General features: G+C 36.6%; 1 protein-coding gene across 2 annotated transcripts in view; it reads right to left on the reverse strand.

Moving 5' to 3' along the window:
- LOC144437576 (TOX high mobility group box family member 3-like) overlaps positions 1 to 9635 on the reverse strand; it is a 132372-nt gene extending 122737 nt beyond the window's left edge. Inside the window, exon 1 of one of the 2 annotated variants that reach the window (XM_078126541.1) lies at positions 9560 to 9635. The gene's annotated coding sequence lies outside the window, so the exon portion shown is untranslated. The remainder of the gene's footprint in view (positions 1 to 9559) is intronic. The other variant, XM_078126543.1, reaches the window with a different exon arrangement.
- Between the last annotated feature and the right edge of the window lie 11208 nt (positions 9636 to 20843).

The raw sequence follows: 20843 nt of genomic DNA on the forward strand, positions 1-20843 counted from the left end.
TAATTCTAACTTAACCTAATTCTAATCCAAACTCCCTAGTTTAATACAAATATATACATATTGTATACTCAGTCCATTCTAGTTCTAAATTCTTGCGCCAATGCCAACAAAATTGTGAAAGTACTTATTTTTGTTATTTAAGGTTGTTTTTTTTCTGTCTTTACAGAGCTGACTGTTGAAATTGTTTCCTTTCATTGTGTAAATTTTCTGTTGTTTTCCTTTTGGAATACATTTTTTTTCTTTAGATTATTATGCCTATAAAGCAGGAAAATGGATGGAACCCTGTGAACTGCCAACTTCAGTTGTTGGCAAAAGGTTGAGGAAACTGCATATACATGTTCTTATGTCATACATGTATCTTTGAACTTCAAATTTGACAAGAAAATGGTGATACCTACATTGTACAGCAAATGTCAAAGCACTTCTATTTTGCTTCAAGTTTCCATATCAAAATCAAATATCAGAAACTAAGCTTCAAAAAACAAATGATGGAAATCCATTTTTGGCGAGACATGAATGAAATTTTGCCAAAACTTTTCAACTTCAGGAATCGGAAAATTTGAAAAACCCACACAACATTTTGAACTGCGTTATTCCCTGAAATTGGTGTGAAAATGCAAGAAAATACTTTGAAAAAAAATGCGTTCCATCTTCAGCTGTCAAAAAAACAAAGTGTTTAAAATTACAATTTCTTTCAGAAACACTGATGATACTAGACAGCACCAAAATATAAATTGTTGAACTTCATTTTTGATGGAGAAATCAAGGAAGCTCTTATAAAATTTAAACAAATACTACATCCACTATTTTTCCCAATTTTTTAAAATCCTTTTTCGTAAAATTGTAAGAATTTATGAAAATTTCCAAAATACAGAACTTTCAATACTGAAAATATACACCGACTTTTGAATTTTTCAACTATCCAATATAACAGTATTTTTTGTACTAATTTAATACAGATACAGAAAGAACACACTAGTTTTTGCAATTTTTTGAACAGAAAGAAACAAATCCACACAATAACATATTTCTGAACAAATAACTAGAAAATTGTGCTTTCAGAAAGTACAAACTAATTTTTCAAATTTTGTGACTATCCTGTCGCAAGTGAACATTTGGTGAGTAAACTCAGGTGCAATGTCCGTGCTCATAGACACTGTACAAAGTTTGCAGGCACTAAGCTTGAAATAAGATGCGCAGGACCACTCTTATTGCAGGAGTCAATTTACAATGTAATCGATACCACAATTACAGGCTTTAGTACTCCTCTAGGAAAGATTACTTAAATTAAAAAACTCTAGACAGACAATAGAGCCACAACAATGAAGAAATAAATGGACTTTTAAATTCATGGGAAAACTGATTGGAGACCATATCCTTAATGTTTACCTTGGCTACTGATTTCCGACAAGGGGAAAATATCTAATGTAGAAACAGTGGCACTGACAAAATACACGGAATAGATATATATACTCGAACACAAATAGTATATATAAGATTGCACACATATGGTGAGACACTGGTTTTAAAAAGAAGTGCATATTAAATCGTTAACATTTGAAGGGAGCAGAATCCATATATCTAAAACGATTCGGGGTAATTTTTGTTGCTATGGTGATCATCCTACTTAATGAACTACAAAATATTACATATATATATATATATATGTAATATTTTGTTGAGTTGTCTGATGATCGCACAATGCGTGAAACTCCGAGTTACAACCAAGAAAGAGTTCCAGTACTACCAAAACTATTACACTCTGCCACTGCGGTATAGAGCACTGTCTTAGCAGATTGACATTCACCGAGTTATATATATACTAGTATATAAAATATTATATAATATGCATTTCACTGAAAATGCCAGTTCGTACATTAGACTGTAATGATGTCATCAGTCCAGGCTTATCAGCTTGTCCTGATATTTGGGGAAAGGGAGATTAGACCGCACCACCCACAACGGCTGATCTGTCATTCTATTCACACAGATATATACAAATGTAAAAAACACAAAACAGAACACAAACACAGTGCAATGATAATGAATGATTGTGATTACTATTAAAGCTGCACAAGCTGTAACTGAGGCACATTTTTTTCAATTAGACATGACACCGATTGAAAATTGTTAAAATACCAATAATTAGACATTGTACATTGTTAATTAGTGGTTGATATTATAAATCCAAACATGTAAGAAGTACAGTGACAGATTGAAATTGTGATTACATTGGGGGCGCTGATTTTAAGGTGTGGACCCAAAAATCAATTGGACTGGATTTCTTGCAAATACATGAACTATGTGAAGAGCTACATAAATATGTTTACTCACAGATGATTCAATACTATCCAGGATGTGCAATATGATGATTAAGTTATAATATCTAACTAACAGAAGAATTTCAAAATATGTTTGTTTCAAATATGTTTCAGTTGCAGCTACAGCTACATGTATGATGTAGTGTAGCTTTAAGAACAGATGTAGTGGATGGGACAAAGGTTCTAACTTAATCTAAGTGCTTACGACCTTCAGATAAAGTCATGAATATTCAGTGTTCATCTAATGCATATGTATATCTGCTAAGTCCCATGATGCAACAACGGACCACTATGAGAACAATGATGGTGAAATGGTTTCAATTTGGCATTTCTTATTGCGTGGAATTTTTTTGTAATGTGAAATCATAACACGACGCTCTACAACCCTTTGAAGTTTAAGAAAACATCGGTACTTTCCTGGAATGGGTGTTCCCTTTTAAGTGATGCCACATGTGGTTTTGGAACATTGATTGTGAAATATGGACAGTACCTACTCAAAAGAGTACCCTAGCTACTTCTGACATAGCAAACAAATTTGGAGTATTGTACAGGGAGCTATACTTAGTGGTTTAAACCACATCGTGACAACAGAACTGGTGCATGTATGTTTTGATAATGATGCAGCGCTACACACTATGGAAAATGAATATTTAATTCCTAATACTAATACTCCGAGGGTACATAACAATTCATCATTCCTGACATTTCTTTTGAGGTAACTTTTTATTTGCCTGTGGAAAAGCTTGGTATTTCTATCAGAATTAACACATGTTGTGAAATGTGAACTCATTGTTCAGGATGGCTTTATTCCTATCTGCATTTTAGCTACTTCTAACATTGCAAACATTAAAACAAGGTACACATGTTCATGTATACACATCTACTGACACGCACACACACACAGACAGACAGACAGACAGACAGACACAGACAGACAGACACAGACACACATGTACATGTACAAATATAAAAGTAAATAGACATGTATACATGTATCTTCCTCTATACCACAGACTAGTTTTCAACTTTCTAAGGTCACAGAACAACAAGTAACCTCTGCCTTATCGGCATTGCCATCCAATAAGTCTTCATCACCGAATGATATTAACTGTAAGTTAATCAAACTGTCAATTCCAGCTATTGTTCCTTCATTGACATGTATATTTAACAAGTCTATTTCTCAGGGTATTGTACCAACTGATTGGAAAAAAGCTACAATTATTCCAATTTATAAAAAGGGCAAGCGTGATAAACAAGATGTTTCCAATTACCACCCTATTTCTCTACTCCCCACTCTCTCAAAAGTTCTTGAACGTTTAGTCTGCAATCAACTTATTAGTTACTTAGATTCAAATAATATCCTCCATCCAACTTTTTCTGGTTTCCGTCCAAAACATTCGACAGCTACATTATTACAGCGTATGTGTGATGATATACTTGATAACATGTTCAATAGGAAAATTTCATCTCTTCTTATGTTAGACCTTTCAAAGGCGTTTGATTCAGTCAATCACACTATCCTTCTCAGTAAACTTCAACGTTACAACTTTCATCCATCTGCAGTTCAGTGGTTCAGAAGTTACCTATCAGGTAGAACTCAAAGTGTAAAAGTTGGCAACATATCTTCAAATTGTATTCAGGTCAAAACTGGAGTACCTCAAGGCAGTGTCTGTGGACCTTTATTATTTGCACTATATATTAATGACCTTCCTACTTGGCTTCACTCAAACACTCCAATTTATGGTTTTGCAGATGACATCAATATTCTGAAAAACAGTACCATTGCCGATATTGATGTACTTCACAATGACTTAAAATACGAAATTAATCGTTTAACTACATGGTTCCATGCAAATACTTTGAAACCAAATATCTCTAAATATCAGTATATGTTCTTCGGTACACGTCAACAACTAAAGAAAATACCAAATCACATTAATTCTCTGTCCTTTCAAGATATTACTATCAAAGCTACTAAGTCTGCTACCTGCTTAGGCTTGAAACTGGACCCTGAACTCAGTTGGTCAAACCATGTGTCTTATCTCCGTAGGGCATGTGGTTTCCGTCTAACAAGACTGGCACGTGTTAGGCGTTGTATACCGGAAAAAGTCAGAAAGAATGTAATAGCTGCTACTGTCTTCTCCCTTTTAGACTACTGTGACACAGTCTTTTCTAATTGTAATCTCACTTTGAAAAGTAGTCTTCAAGGTATCATAAATTTTGCTGTACGAATTCAATGTGGCCTTAAAAAATCAGACCATGTAACACTTGCCAGAAATTCTCTAAATTGGCCAACTATTCAGGAAAGACACGATCAACACTTCAAAAATATTGTCAGTAAATGTATAAGCAAAAAAGTACCACTCTATTTATCTGATCTTGTCACCAAAAACTCAACAATACACCAATACAATACTCGGACCAAATACCACATTCCAAAGGCACACAGTCGTTCTTTCAAATACCGCTCATGTATTTCCGCAAATACGACTACTTAGTAAACACTTAGTTTTTAATGTCTTAAACCGTTTTTAACTTCATAATTCTAGCATCTCTCGTGTTTTACTTTTTATAACTTTTATTTTATCTTTGTACTCTGCCCTGTAAATTTTGTTACTCTCCCATATTTTTAAATTATGTGTCTTTGTATTTTAACGTATGTTTTGTATTTTTATATTCAATGCATGAAAATCCATTTATGGATGCATTGACCTAGAGTAATAAATCAAATCAAATCAAATCAAATATACCACCACTTTCTCACTCCCACAAACACACACATGCACACACACACACACACACACACACACACACACACAAATACCCGTGCACATACATGTACCTTCACCATACACATCTGATCACTACATACTGTGACACATCACACACACATATATACCTCCATCATGCACACCAACACTGTCACAACCTGCACTGTATACAATTTGTACTATACATACATGAACGCATGCATGCACACACATGCACACACAAATACTCATACCTCCTACATACACACCGACACACATCTAAAAAGCTTGACAAAAACACTCAATAACTCATTTTTTCTGCCCTTGGCTTAAACCCTTCCCTCCCCCCCTCAAAATCTTCCCCTCACCTGTCCGCAAAGCATACATACATACATGTACATGTATACTTCCCTAAATACATTTTTCATACTAGAGTAATGAACCCTACTTATACAGCATATCCTACCAAAGCCTTACAATGTTACATTGTATATACTGTATGCACCATCAAATAATCATATAAACCCAAGCCTGACTTAGGGGCAGGCTTAGCAAATACATGTACAGGAGTTATAGATTACTACAGTGATGTACCTGTACATGGTGGATGCATCCCTTGATTATGGTTTTAATGATCTGCAAACTTAAGAAAAGGTCAACCTACATTGTACACGTAGCATTCACATCTTGCCTCAGGAAACTTACAGACAGTCCCTACATGTACATTACCCCTGATACAACAATCCTTTTATTTGTGTTACCGACTTATTTCCTGATATTATGACAATGTTAGGCTATATAACAGCTTTTATCCATCTGTGATCCACATTTTGAACCAATCCTAGGATCATTTACCATTTTCTTTTAGTGTTATGTTTGTCTCAGCATAGTATCTTTTTACCATCATGTGTGTTTTGAATCATTTGATACATGTATGTTACATCAATTTTATCTTTTGCTTTTACTTGTCGCTTGCATTTTCTTTGCCAAGTTTTATTCAATTGTTGTTTTCAATTTTAGTCACCTCATTTTATGAATGCACATGGAAAGTCAATTTACAATGTATTTTTATGTCAATAAACTTATATCATTATTAAATTATTATTTATATAATATTATTTTAATTTTATCTTTAGGCAACTTGGATTCACAAGTACAACTACTTGATAGTTACTTTTTAACTTAAAACTCTGAGGAAATTGTCCAATGTGGTCACTTTTTACTCCCCTGTCCCCGGATGGTCTATGCTGTCAGTAATTGAGTACTGAGATACTGTGATATATATGCAAATAATATAGTTGTTGCCAAATCTAAAGAAATCTAGAAAATTGCATCCAATTAGCTTTGCAGATTTCTATTGGTTGATAGGTTAGGGTCAATGGAGGTCAACTTCCAATCTTTGTTGCAATAATGTTTATAAAACATATCACTAAATTTCCCCAAAATATGAATTTGTTAGCAATGGAAAACTGTTTCAATACATATCTATAACTCACAAGTATTCATAAATGTTGGAAAAAATTTGTGTGTGCGTGGAAAATCTACCCACGTTTACGACTACTCCGATAGCTCCGTTCCCAAGTCCCTTCATTTTATGACATCATATATAATTCATTAGGTCTTACACCTATCAAATTTCTATGCCTTCTGTTATTACAGATTAATGCAGACAACCCAAATGTCATTTTTTAGGGGGGAAAAAAATGAAACAATTCTTTCCAGAATCAACAATGCCCATTTCACTGATTAAATTAGAATTTCAAACAAGTTAGGCCATACAGACTAAACTTTTTGTTGAATGTACCAACCTGATATATTTTGTAATCTAATCTAACCATGCAGTGATTTAAACAAAGAAAAACCAAATTCTAGTTTTTATCTAAAATTGTGAAAATATCGTTAATAAACATGTAAGAGAGTCACAAGTTCTTGTTTATTTAATTTAAAACTATTTTATCTGTGAGCTATTGAGACTAAAATGGTCATTTTTTATTTATTATTGATTAGTACTTAAATTTTCATCAACTTTTTATCGACAGTCATAGTTTTGTGATTTTTTTTTTAATGGAATTGGCAGAAAAGAGGAAACAATATACCTGTATTTTTAGGAATTAATTTTTTTTAAATTCATTGATTGACATTGGTTATCATTGATTTGTCATTGACTTGCATTGATTGACATTGGTTATCATTGATTGGCATTGGTTATCATTGATTTGTCATTGACTTGCATTGATTTATAATACTCCATCATGACCTCATTGGGTGGACTTGATTGACTCCCCCCATTTATCATGGTGTGTACTCCTGTTCAGTTTTTTTACACTTGTTTCAAACAGGGGTGTTGCTCACACATTCTGTCGGGGATACCCGAATAGCTTGTCCAATTTTGTCGGTTATAGATGGTCGAACATGGCGGCGGGGAGCGATAAATGTAATTTGAAAGTTTATATTTCTGTTATATGTTCTTAAAGTAGCAAAATAACGTCCTTGCATATGAAGCTAAGAGTTAAAATATAATTTTAGAGTAGTTGTGCGAGTTTCATGACGTCTATCAGGAGATGTCATATTTAAATAAATGAACACTGTCAGCCGACGCTTGATTGGATTCGTCAGGTGATTTATCCCAAGCATGTGACGATGTAAGCCGGTCATGACCCCAGTTGGAATCGACAGGGTCGCTCAATCAAGTCTGCCCATTACTGGGCATTTCACTTCCTGTTGTGACCTCCCAAATGACACCTTATTCAGTCCCAATCTAGTACTATGCCCTCTAGTGGCAGTGAGAGGCAAGGCTAGAGGATTAATAGTTGAAAGCTTGTGTTTATATTTGCAGTTGTGTGAAATTAATATACATTGTTCAATGTACATAAGGTTAATATTGGGTTGTGACCAATTCTAAATGAGTTTATGTTTAATGAGGATCAAATCTCTTCATAATGCTATAACTATATCATGGCTAGCTGTAATAATTGTAGCATTAGCGTTGATTTTGAGTTTTCATAGTTTGAGCTTCTTTCCTTCCGAGATTTAAACACGAAACTAATGCTACAATTCCAGCTGTACAAACTCAATATAAAGATTGCAATGCAGATGATCTGTATCACAACATTGAATTTATCTGCGACATTAGATGTACGTCTCATCTGCCCAAAAAATTCAGACATTTCCAAACTCACGTTAATTATGAAGCCTTCAAGAGATAGTCGACAATACCCCAATCCCAATCAAAAATGGCAAAAATAGCGATACACTGCAGGGCTCAAAATTAACAGTAGTCCTGTGTCCACAGACTACCAATTCTTGTCATGAGGCTACCATAATTTGCAGTTGGTAGCCCACTTAGGCTACATGTACCACTGATTATGTGATGATTTACCGGAAGATTTACAGACAAAAGTATTTTAATAACACATATATTTCCAGTACAACAACTCTGTTTTCAGTTCAGGAATATAGGACTGCTGTTCACCATCTTTGGGGCTACCACTTTCTGAAATTGGTAGCCCACTAGGCAGGATTACATGTACCAAAGGAAAAAAAAGTTAATTGTGTGCCACGCACTGCAAATTTTGAAAAAGTACTAGTACAGGTTATGGCACCAGCATCTTCCTCAGGAACATTTCTTGAGACACGATTTTGAAGTTGGAAGTGTCAAATTTTTTCAGGCTTGTACTTGTAAAATTGAACTTGTATGGTATCATTTAGCAGAAAAACCTGTCCCACTTTCATGCACATCTGCATTATGCTATATTTTTTTTGTATCTATTTGAGTTTGTACATTTTAACTTGTGGCATTAGTTTAAAATAATAAAAAGGCGATTTTTTTTAAAAAGTAATATCTAAGCTCAAAATAAAAAATTCTTAAATGCTGTACAATTATCATTGCAGCTATATCAAAAATGGGAGGAGCCTGTGTCTGTGAATTAGAACTTTGCAGACAACTTCATCTAATTTAAATAGTGCATGCTTGGTATATCTGTGCAAAATACAACAAAAACAGTGACCATGGAAGTCAGCCACTAAAACTTAGCATGCGCGGCATCTCTTTCGTTTTAATGTGTGCAATTTAAGAGGGGGGATATGTTTGATGGCGCTGTGATCGACCTGGTGGCCGCTCATTGCACAACTAATACTATATGCAAATTCCATAACGAGAGCATTTCCTCTGAACACCCTGGCGATCATCTTTCACAATATTTCGATTGCAACCGAGTATGGTTACCATGATTGTGTGAACGCTAGAAAACAAGTGTTTTGTCTCGGAAACAATAACATTAGCAAGTAATTTGCAAAAAGGTGGACATGGTGTTCTGATTTCCGTGTAACGTGAACATGTTATTTTCCCACAGTGACTCGTGTTGTATCGACAGGACAGGAACTTCATCATCATGATCCTCGGTTCCGTGTAAGCTGCCTAGCCGTTGGCAGCAACGAGAATGATGGAAATTGTCTCTGGATAATCTATGAAAGGACTAAACGTCTTACCTTCGATCACTGAAACTGAAAATGAGAGACTTCTAAAACAGCAGAAGTCAGCTGTCCTGGAGATGAATGAAAACGAAGCACTTGGTTGTTTGTTTCAACGCAATTTACTCCACCATAGTGCGAGGGCGCTGTAGTGAAACGGGTGACTTTGCCCCATTTAATTCAACACGACACAATATATTTGAACTCGTCTGATAAAATACAAATTCTCATAGAAAAAATAATTACATGAAAGTAAATCATCCACTAGTATTAAATAACTATATCTCTGATATTGTTACCCATGGCTAAAATTTTCAGTTTTTTGCATTATTATTCACAATATTTTGGGGGTTTTGGCCACATTTGTAATAAACTTTGCCATTTTCCTTGAGACCTGCGTTCGACAATTTGGACAATTTAGGAGAGCGTAAAAATGTTTCTACCATCAACATCACAATTTATATTGACAATGTAAAAAAAAAAAATGGGCACGATTTAGTGACAAGTTCTTCTTAAATTTTGAATTGATCAACGAAATATTGCGCGATATTCTTCGAATTGTGATCGTCGTGCGAATAAAGATTGTCAGTTCAGTTCCTATACGATATACGAGTTACAGTAACTATGCGACCATCTCCACTGGAGATGCGGATCGTAAAATCGTAACGTGTATGGTATAGGAACTAGACTATATATAGTTGGTAAAAGTGGTACTGGAGTGAGCCCGCAGCGCAGAGAACGTCGCACAGAGATGCATGTGTTCACTCGCAAACTCACACGTGATGAACTGGCGATATTCTGCGAGAGTTTGAGAAGTTCGAACATAGTTACCACGCATAACGAAAGTTGTCAATGTAAATAGAACGTGCAAATGCTGACTGTTTATGCAGTGATAGCAAACGTATATGCCGTATAGATTCACTAATATTACTCGAAAATGATTTGCTCAAGACGAGCTTCTTTGTCAATGATGACAACATGTACTCAAGGTAAGATAGGAACTGTTTTCTTGTCAAATAAGATATTCAAAGCTGCATTTTTTTTAAAATATTGAACTCACTTATTTTGTTCTCAAAAGTAAAGGTGCGTTGCTTGTACAATGCATTCAGTTTGATATGGAGAATTACTAATATCATTAAAAATACATCACGTGACAAAGATAAGTAGACGAAAGATGAAGACACGCATCTCATCGCATGCACTATTCTTTGTAGCAACTAAATTTTAAAAAATCGTCGTATTTTTGTTCAAAGGCATTGAATAAAATTTCATTTTTTATTTACATATATATTTTCATCTCTTTCTCTCTCTCTCTCTCTCTCTCTCTCTCTCTCTCTCTCTCTCTCTCTCTCTCTCTCTTTCTCTCTCTCTCAGCGAGTTACAGTAGTAGACAACGATTATTGCTACCGACGACTTCGTTCGATCGCGTAACAGTACAGTATGGTAACTGGTGTGTTGACGTTATGCCACATCCTGGCGTATTTGCCCACATCATGGAAATAGGACTGCCTCAAGTTGCAATCAAAGTGATAGGTGAGCCATTTTTCATAGACTTGGTTCTTATACCGTCTACAATGTCGACGACTATAATAGTGGTGAGTGAAATTGCGACATTACAAAAATTATTGTTTAATGCAACTTTAAAATGATAGCACATTTCCATGACAACAGCACATCCTTTACTTACTGTACTATTATAAGTACTGTGCACTTTCTTCGTATTAACACCAAGTCATTCAAATAAACGTAAGTTCACACAACACACGATGCAGTGAAACGCCTTCTCCTAGATTAATTGGTCCACATGGCAATCCATCATACATGTATGGTTCATTTCATTCTTTTTATTTCAACAGAGATTCGTCAAAAATATATTGATCAAAAGAATGACGAATTGACAAAATGGAAGACAGAACTTGAACAGAAACAGAGAGAAGTTTCTGATAAACATGACGAAGTAGAAGAGAAACTGAGAGATCTTGAGAACAGAGAACAAATAATTGGTGACACTCAACAACAGCTAGAAACAACTCAAAGCGAACTTCGTACAGAGAAAGAGAGGTTAGATGAGAGAGATAATAGTCTTCGAGAAAAGGAACAACGACTAGGAGACAAAGAAGGTCGTCTCGAAGACGAAATTATAAAGATCGCAAACAGGGACACAGAACTTCGTGACAAACAACGACAAATTGAAAGGAAAGAGGGGGAAATAGAAGAAACTATGACAACCGTCGCTAGGAAACAGGCAGTAGTACTTGAACAACAGAGCCATTTAGACAACAGAGAGCAGATACTACAGACAAGAAAAAATAGACTTGACGAAAAGATGGTTGAGATAAGTCTGGTTGAGGACACCCTCCATGAGCACAGTTGGAGACTACAGTTAAAAGTCAGAGAACTTGAACACAAGGAGGAGGAGATAAAGCAAATGAAGAGAGAATTTGATTCCAGAGAAAAAGAACAAAACGATAAACAACTTTGTTTGGATGAGAGGGAGGTTTTACTGAACGAAACAGAGATCATGGTCGACCAGACGTTTACAGAAATTTATGAAAAACAAAGAAGATTGGGAGAAAAAGAGTCCATGCTAGTGAACAGAGAGGGAGAGATTAAAGAACGGGTGAAAAATATTGCTACCAAGGAAGTTGTATTGAATGAGATAGAATCTCAGTTGGACGATAGGGAACAGACAATCGGTGCAAAAGAAGGAGCCATTGAACTGAAAATGAAAGAAGTGGTGATGATGGGAGATGTCAAGGAGCAGAAAGCAAAGAAACTAAAGGAAGAGTATAGGAAAATTGCATCTACTCAAGACAAAATACGAAAGAAAGAGAATGACCTCCTTTCACGCGTGGCTCTGATGAAGAAAAACGAGACAGAGGTAACCAAGGTAATGACTGAATATTCGGAAAGATTAACCATTCTCGACAATAAGAGTAAAGAACTGACAGCAAAGGAAAATGAGCTAAGAGAAAGAGAAATCAAAGTTACAAAGATACAACAGGAAAATGATGAAATGAAAAAGAAGTTAGTCGAAGTGAATGAAAAACTGGCTACATACACCACGTCAACACAAATGAAAGACGAAGACTTGATGAAACGGGTGGAGGAACAAAATAACCTGCAAACAGAACTGGCGTCAAAAGAATCGTTTCTCAAAATGATAATGAGTGACGTGATAGAAAAACAGAACACCATCGAGCTGAAAGAAAAGTGTCTGGGAGAAAGAGAACTGAGCATAGTATCATCAAAGGGTCTCATAAAAGAACATGCCGACAAATTGGACAAAGAAAAGAAAGTGCTAATGAAGAGATCTGAAGAATTGGAAAACCGGGAAGAAAATATAGAATTAAAGAAGCTTCTGTTGGAAGCGAAAGAAGGAAATTTGTCACAGAAAGAAAAGGAGTTGGAGACACAGTACGCCGAGTTCGAAAAGAAACTAAACGATGTCAAGGAACAATCAAACCAACTTAACAAATTGTTTGAAAGGTTGCTTAAGAAGGAAGAAACTCAGGGGAGACGTGGAAGTGAACTGAAAGAGATGATAAAGGAAGTCAAAGTACGAATGTGTGATATAAAGAGAAAGGAAGGCAAACTTAATAGAAACACCGAACAAACTCATGAAACAACACTGTCAGGAGAAGAACTCTTGGACAGAATCTCCTTGGACAAAGAAACAAGTAAAATGAGTCAAGAGATGACAGAAGCTATGAACTTGAAAGAGAAACTAGAAGACGAAAGAAAAAATGTCATTGTAAGAGAAGAGAAAGTTGAACAAAAGTTGAAAGAGATAACACAGCGAGAAAAGTATATTTTGGATGAACAGAAAAGACTAGTGGCAGGTGAAGAAGATGTCAAAATAAAAATGGAGAAGATAATGGTAATTGGAGGAAGATTACAAAATATTAAGAATATGATCAGGAAGCAAGATTCCAAAGTACAGAACAGTGAGTATCTATACTACCTTCTCTCCTTTGATTACCCGTATTTTCATACAAATGTATTACGAAATTAATGTTGAGTTACCATAACTAGTGAAGTGTGCACCTAGCAATATCATCTTGTCCGCGACAGAGGGCGGTATTTCAGTTCACTGAAAGACTAACAAAAATAGTACTTACAGGTGTGTAATCAACAACTAATAGATAGAGGGCGACATTTCATTAATCAATTACTTATCGATCTCTAAAAACATATTTACAGGTTCGAGACGTCATTCGGGTGATGGCTCTGAGATTATGAAAACAGATACTGGAAAGAAGGAAGTGAACGTAGGGAAAGACTGATTCTGTGTGATACTACAATAAAGATAATACAGGTGAGTGTTTCTCTACGTCCAAAACTATTTTGTTTTTAAAGTTCAGATGTCAGATTCCGCATCCGCTATTTCTCGTGAGACTTCCAAATGTTTGCAAATTTTATTAATTTTTTCTCGAAAAAGTAAAAACAAGTATAGGGTCGGCAGTTAAAAGCTAGGTGGGGTTGGGTATTACCAGAACCAAACAATTATTCTTTTTAGGCCTTTATAACTTCTAAATACTGGGTTTGAATTCTGACAATAGAAAATGATGGTTAAATATATGCTACAGTTGTGAAGGAATACAGCAGGTATCTTTTAGAGCAAATATTAATATTCCTCCCCACAAAACGAACAAGTATAAACTCAGCTAGTGACTTTTAAAGATAACTTTATTTTCTGTTATCATTCCACCTGTTGTTATCAACCATGTGTTGTTTCTACAATTCAAGAAGGTGTAATGGTAAATTTAGTTTAATCATAGACCCTCCACCCATTTTTAATTTGTTGTGTCACCCACCACTAAATGTTAACCTATGTTCATCTTCTTATGTGTAATGACTATGTTTATCTCCTTTTTTTTGAATGCAGAGTTGGTATGCTTTTGAGGAAGAAGTCGAAAAAAAAATACCACTGTTCAAGTCAGAAACTGTATAAATGTTACTCAGACGTGACTACACACCATCCCTGAAATCTACATCATGTCGTTGACTTTGACCAACACAATTGGGTGTTAATTGTCTCTCGCCTTTAGAGCATAGACTGAATAGATGGATTCTAGTGTAAATAAATATTTGTGTTACTAACTACATAATGCGTGTTTGATATTGTTAAGCTTTTCAGCGTGTGACGTGTGTCGTGGTGCGTCAGACAGACTTGAACTCGACGTTTAATGAATGATGGCCATGGTTAGACGAATTAAGGGGAGTGAACTCTACTGAAATATATTATCCTGGCTGGATGAAACTATAATAATGGTGAATCATAAAAATCGCAACAAAAATGGAAACTTGTTTGAAGGTCAACGTCAAATATAAATGTGGATTCCTTCGAAATATTACAAATATAATATGGTTGAAAATAGTGTGTAACAGATGTCGAAAATTACAACAACAAAAACACAAAAGAGTTTTCGTGGCTATCGACAACAGAGAAAAACACGCATACTGATAGTAAATAAACGAAAGTCCTTCGTTTTTAATAGGTTGGCCGCCTTTGTTAAGACTTCGAATAGTTAGAACTTTCTCCTTAATACTCACGGCAGACACGTGCACACAACACGTGTTACAACAGGCACAGTCACGTTAGGCCTGACGATCAGTTGTAATATAAATTATTAAACCAGGACTTCTCACTAAAAGGCTTTTATGTGGCTCAGTCTGTAGAATAAAAATATGAATAAAATTCTGTGTCACTAACGAATTTTATGTGTCGTAGGATAGATAATTGTTGTAGAAGAGGTGCTGGATAGAATGATGACTCCACGGTGAAGTACGTATACTGAAGTATAAACTACTTTTGGGACGATCGCACAATGTCACACAAGCTCAATGTTATAAAGCGAACTTCGTTCGTTTAGCTAGGGTGGATGGGGGGGGGGTCTAGCGTCAATGCGATTGCTGAACGTCATTTTCGCACTTCTAATCAAATTTCGACGGAAATGTTCACTCCTTCAATGATAAAAGCTTTTATATTTACTACTGAGATGTTGATAAGTTGATAAAAAAATACTTTTAATGTTAGATATGGTCACCGTGTTGGATTTCTGGTAGTATTTTAATGACTTTATGTTTTTTACATTATATCAATTATATTATGTGACACTACAACTATCATCATAGATTACATCATATATGAAAGTTTGATGTCGCACCTGTGAACGTTCGTTTAGGGGGAGAAGGGGGGGGGGGGGTGGTGACCTAAACGAATGATGTTCGTTTGTTGAGCTTGTGCACACAGCAGTGTGTGATCGTCCCTAATGCAACACCTTAACACATTACTGGTTATTAATAAACAACACCTTACAAATATCTATCACCTTATATGGAGTTCCCAACATTCCATGAATATTGGCGTGAACATGATATTGATCTAATTTTGATCACAGGGGCGTGTAGAATTTCTTACATTGTTGTTATCTTGTCTACGTTACGGGCTATTAAATATAACAATGTTTTGATTAGCGAAAGTTACATCTTCTAATAGAGATTGATGTATTTGTAGTGGCAGGATTCGTCAGGAAAACAGTTTTTCGTATTGTTCAGACATCGAGGAAAGCAGCAGTGCTCTATGATTAACCAAGTAACATATACCATGTATACCCCCAAGGTAAACACAGACAGGAACTAGAGCTCCACCATGGCAAATTGCATTAATACGTGCCCCTGCTTACGATTGGTTACTGACTATCATCATCATCATCATCATCATCATCATCATCATCATCATCATCATCATCATCATCATCGTCATCGTCGACATCATCACCACCACCACCAATTTGGTGATAAGATTATGAGGTAATGATAGAATGTTATCCTTAGACACATACAAGTCATTATTGATACATAATTTCAGTTTTCGTTATCCCCAGTAGTCATCCTACAGAGTAGACTGTAAGATACGTCGTGACGTTTCGCCCTCACCGGCCTCCTCTCATGTGTTAGGGGTTGGCCGATGGTTGAGGGCGCCCCGTCGTACCTTACAGACTACCTACAGAGCCACATAAAAACATTTATTGACATAGTCTTGGTTATCCAGACTCTCGCCGCTGGGGGCTCTGCCTACGAGACCTTCCAAAGTGTGAGCCAGCGGTGAGAGTCTGGGTAACCGAGACTAACTGTCAGGTACTAGCATTTGGTTTAGAACCCGATCGCCAGGCCTCACGTGGCTGTGGTTCAAGGTGATTATGACAAAAGGGCGATTCATGTGGCATTGTCTTGGATATGATTTGAAACACTGTGCCAGTAAATCGCCGTTTCTAGAGTCACTATTTGCCGTTTTGTAGAGTATGTGGTACATTGTATGCATCTATACTTTCTTTATTGAGCTTTTTTCGTGAACAAATCATACCATAACTATACAGCATGCACTATAACTCCTGAACTCACTCACCCACCCACTCACTTAGGAAAAATTTAGTACACACGTTTGCCCTGCATATTTTTCTACAATTGCCAAATACTAGTAAACCGTTATAATATTGACCCGATGTAAACTTTTATACTAACCATTGCAAATGACATCCCTTGCATTATGTAATAACCATTATGTAATAATAAATTATTGATTATTACATATATGCCCCAGTATTGAAGTGTTTAAAATGGACTGTTTTGTGAAAATCTATACCAAATACCAAGGAAAAAGAACAGAAACATTAAATCTTTGAAAATTTAAAGTGATATGACCTCGGCATCGTTTGTGTAACTTGTGCTTTCTGCATGTGTCTGACAACGTGTTTCTGGAGGCCGGCCGTTACGCAACATCTTGAAGTGAAAGGAGGAGTGTCAATATTGTATGATCTCATATACCATAGTCATATATACAAACACTGGTGCTCGCTCTGCAGTTGTCTGGTCTCGTGTACACCGTACAGCACAGCCACAATTCTGATTGCACTCATGGCTTCATACACAAATCCACACCAACAAGCTCATTACACCCGGGTGTTTACATTGCTTAGTCACACTACCACCAGGCTTTAATACCTCACATACAGAGGCGTCCAAAGACAAAAGTGATTACACATCAATTGTTGTCGCAACTGAGAGACAAAATCAGCTCTAGCTTGGCCTCGCACTGAAAACCAGAGATAAAAAAAATCCTTCATAGGGGAAAATATAGCTCTGGAAAAGTGTTGGCCCTACTTTTTAACGGCTTAAACCTGACTAAGTAAACACACATAAAACATTTGCAGGATCTGTTGCTCTGTACCTCACAAGTAATTGTGAAAAAGGTGACTTGCCTAAAATGCACACACAAAGCATTAAGAAACAAAAAATCGATGGTCGTTCCTTGGTGACAGCGCTTGGACTGAAGTCCTAAATGACTTCTCCTTTACTTAACAGCTCCCTAAAAGAGCGCCCTCAACGTGTCATAAGAACATTAATGTCTGTCTATACGTTGTAACTCTAGAAATTATATTTTCCCAGGAACGATCCATCACAAGGTTATACGTTCCCGTACGGTACCAACTGTTTCGAAGGGTTTCATCGGTCAAGTCACTGTACATCGGATCGGTATAAGTACAGCAATGTGTCCGCCTTTCATTGTCCGATCGCAGCGATTAGTATACTCGAGCTCCGAGGCCTGTTTACATCATACATGTACACTTTCACGTGTACTATGTTTGTGTTCGGCAATTTGCAAACTGTGCTGTGCATGTGGTGTGGTATTTATAGAATACTAGCATACAATTTGCAGGGGGGCACTTCTAACCACATCACCAATAATAGAGAAAGATTAAGAGGTAATGATAGAATGTTATCCTATGACACAGAAAAATAATTACTGATGGTCCATAATTGATACATAATTTCAGTTCTAGTCATCCTACAGAGCCACGCAAAGGTAGTTATTGACATAGTCTCGGTTACCCAGACTCTCGCCACTGGGGGCGCTGCCTATGAGATCTTCCCAAGCGAGTCCCCAGCGGTGAGAGTATTGGTAACTGAGATTATATATTGACAGGTATTTGGTTTAGGAACCCGATCGTCAGGCCTCACGTGGCTGTGGTTCAAGGTGATCACGTGACGAAAGGGCGATAAATTTCTTGGGTATTATTATTTGAAACACTGTGTTAGTAAATCGCCGTTTCTAGAGTCACTATTTATCGTTTTGTAGTATATGGTACATTGCATACATCTATAATTTATTGAGCTTTTTTTCGCGAACAAATCACACCATAACTACACAGCACACACTATAACTCCTGAACTCACTCACTCAGGAAAAAATGTAGTACACACGTTTGCCCTGCATATTAATTTTTTTTTTTACAATTGCCAAATGCTAGTAAACCATTATAAATGATCCAAAAAAGCTTCTATTAATGACAGTCCTTGCATTATGTAATAACCATTATGTAATAAATAAATTATTGATTATCACGTATATGCCCCAGTACTGAAGTGTTTAAAATGGACTGTGTTAAAATGTTTTGTGTGAATCTATACCAAAAACCAAGAAAAAAAGAACAGAAACATTAAATCGTTGAAAATGTATAAAGTGCTTTGACCTCGGCATCGCTTGTGTAACTTCTACTTTTCTGCACGTGTCCAACAACGTGTTATTGGAGGCCGGCCGTTACACAACATCATGAAGTGAAAGGGGTGCCAAGGCAGTGTCAATATAGTCTGATTGTATGAGCACATACCACAGTTATACACACAGCGGCGTTCGCTTTAAATTTGCAGTTGCCTGTTCTCGTGTGTGTAGTCGCGTGTACACCGTGTCACTTACCGCACGGCAAAGCCACATTTCCCAGGAACGATTCATCGTAAGGTTACGTTCCCGTACGGTACCAGTTTTACGTCCATTACTGTTAGTGTTAGAAATTTATAGAGGTGCAAGGTGTGTCCTAGCTTGAAGGGTTTCATCGGTCAAGTCACAGCACATCGGATCAGTAAGTACAGCTCTGTGTTCGCATTTCACTGTTCGATCGCGGGCGATTAGTGTACTCCTGTACTGTGTACACTTTTACGTGTACCATGCTTGTGTTCGGCAATTTGTGGCAAAGTGTAAATGTGATGTGATATTAGAATACTAGCATACAATTTGAACCCTCCCCGGCCTAGCCCCGACTCGTAGTGTATTGTATCAAAAACAGCATACCTCTCTCGATTCACTTGCTATTGTTTTTTACCTAGCTATACAATTTGGCCTATGACCGCTATTGTTTTATTTTCGAAACTATTACATCTCACATGCTTTGTATATCTCCATCAAGACAAAGCTCTGTCATATAACGTCGTTGGATTGTAACTTACTGGGATGACCTTCGAGTCTCACTTTTAACACTAAAAATACAGACCGTAGAGTTCACACAGTGTGGGTACAAAGTAAATCACATAGGCCGAAGGTCAACAATACGGCATCAACTCACGGCCCTGTCACTTTACATATATATATTAAGTATGTGTGTGTGTGTGTGTGTGTGTGTGTGTGTGTGTGTGTGTGTGTGTGTGTGTGTGTGTGTGTGTGTGATGTGTGTGCTTGGATGAATCCGGGGGGATGCATCGCATTGACAATGGACATGTGAGAATGTGCATCGATACATTATCGTATGTTTATGTATATTTTGTGCACTGAAACCAGCTCTGTAAATATGCGCTCCGAGCTTTCCGAAGCGTCAACCATTCCGACGACGTGTCGGAAACTTCGGAGGTGTCCAGAGCTACATCGAGAGGATCTGAAATCGCATGTTTACATCGTCGCGATGTAAAGCCAGGCTAGCACTGAATTTATTTGGGACAACATGCACCAGGTACATGATGTAATCGCTGCACATTGAAATTCTGAGCTACATCAGTTCAGAAGGGAACTCCCCATACTAATTACATTCTAAGCGGGAATCCTTTTGTCTTTCTATTCTTGCTATGTATGGTCTATGAAACAACGGTTTAGGCATATACATGTACCGTAGGTTGCGTAAGTTTGAACATGGAAGTACAACCCACTGGGTTATTCCACGGTTTGAATAGCCAGAGACTTGGTTAGCCAGCTTCACAATACATAACAGTTTAACTACTATGCCATTCATATTTAAAAAATACCATAAACATACGAATATATTTACACACACACACACACGTGTATTTATATAGTATACGCCAACAATTTTCAACATTCAGCCAAGGAAAATATGAATGACATAAGGGGCCTTGTCACTACGAGTCGCTAGACGAGTAGTGACAACATCGGGTCACAAATATTTCAAGGGCCCGGGAAGAAAAATATTAGGGGAATTATATGGAATTTTCACTTACTCATGCATATTTTGTT

The sequence above is a fragment of the Glandiceps talaboti genome, chromosome 7 (assembly GCF_964340395.1).
Source record: "Glandiceps talaboti chromosome 7, keGlaTala1.1, whole genome shotgun sequence".
Lineage (NCBI taxonomy): Eukaryota > Metazoa > Hemichordata > Enteropneusta > Spengelidae > Glandiceps > Glandiceps talaboti.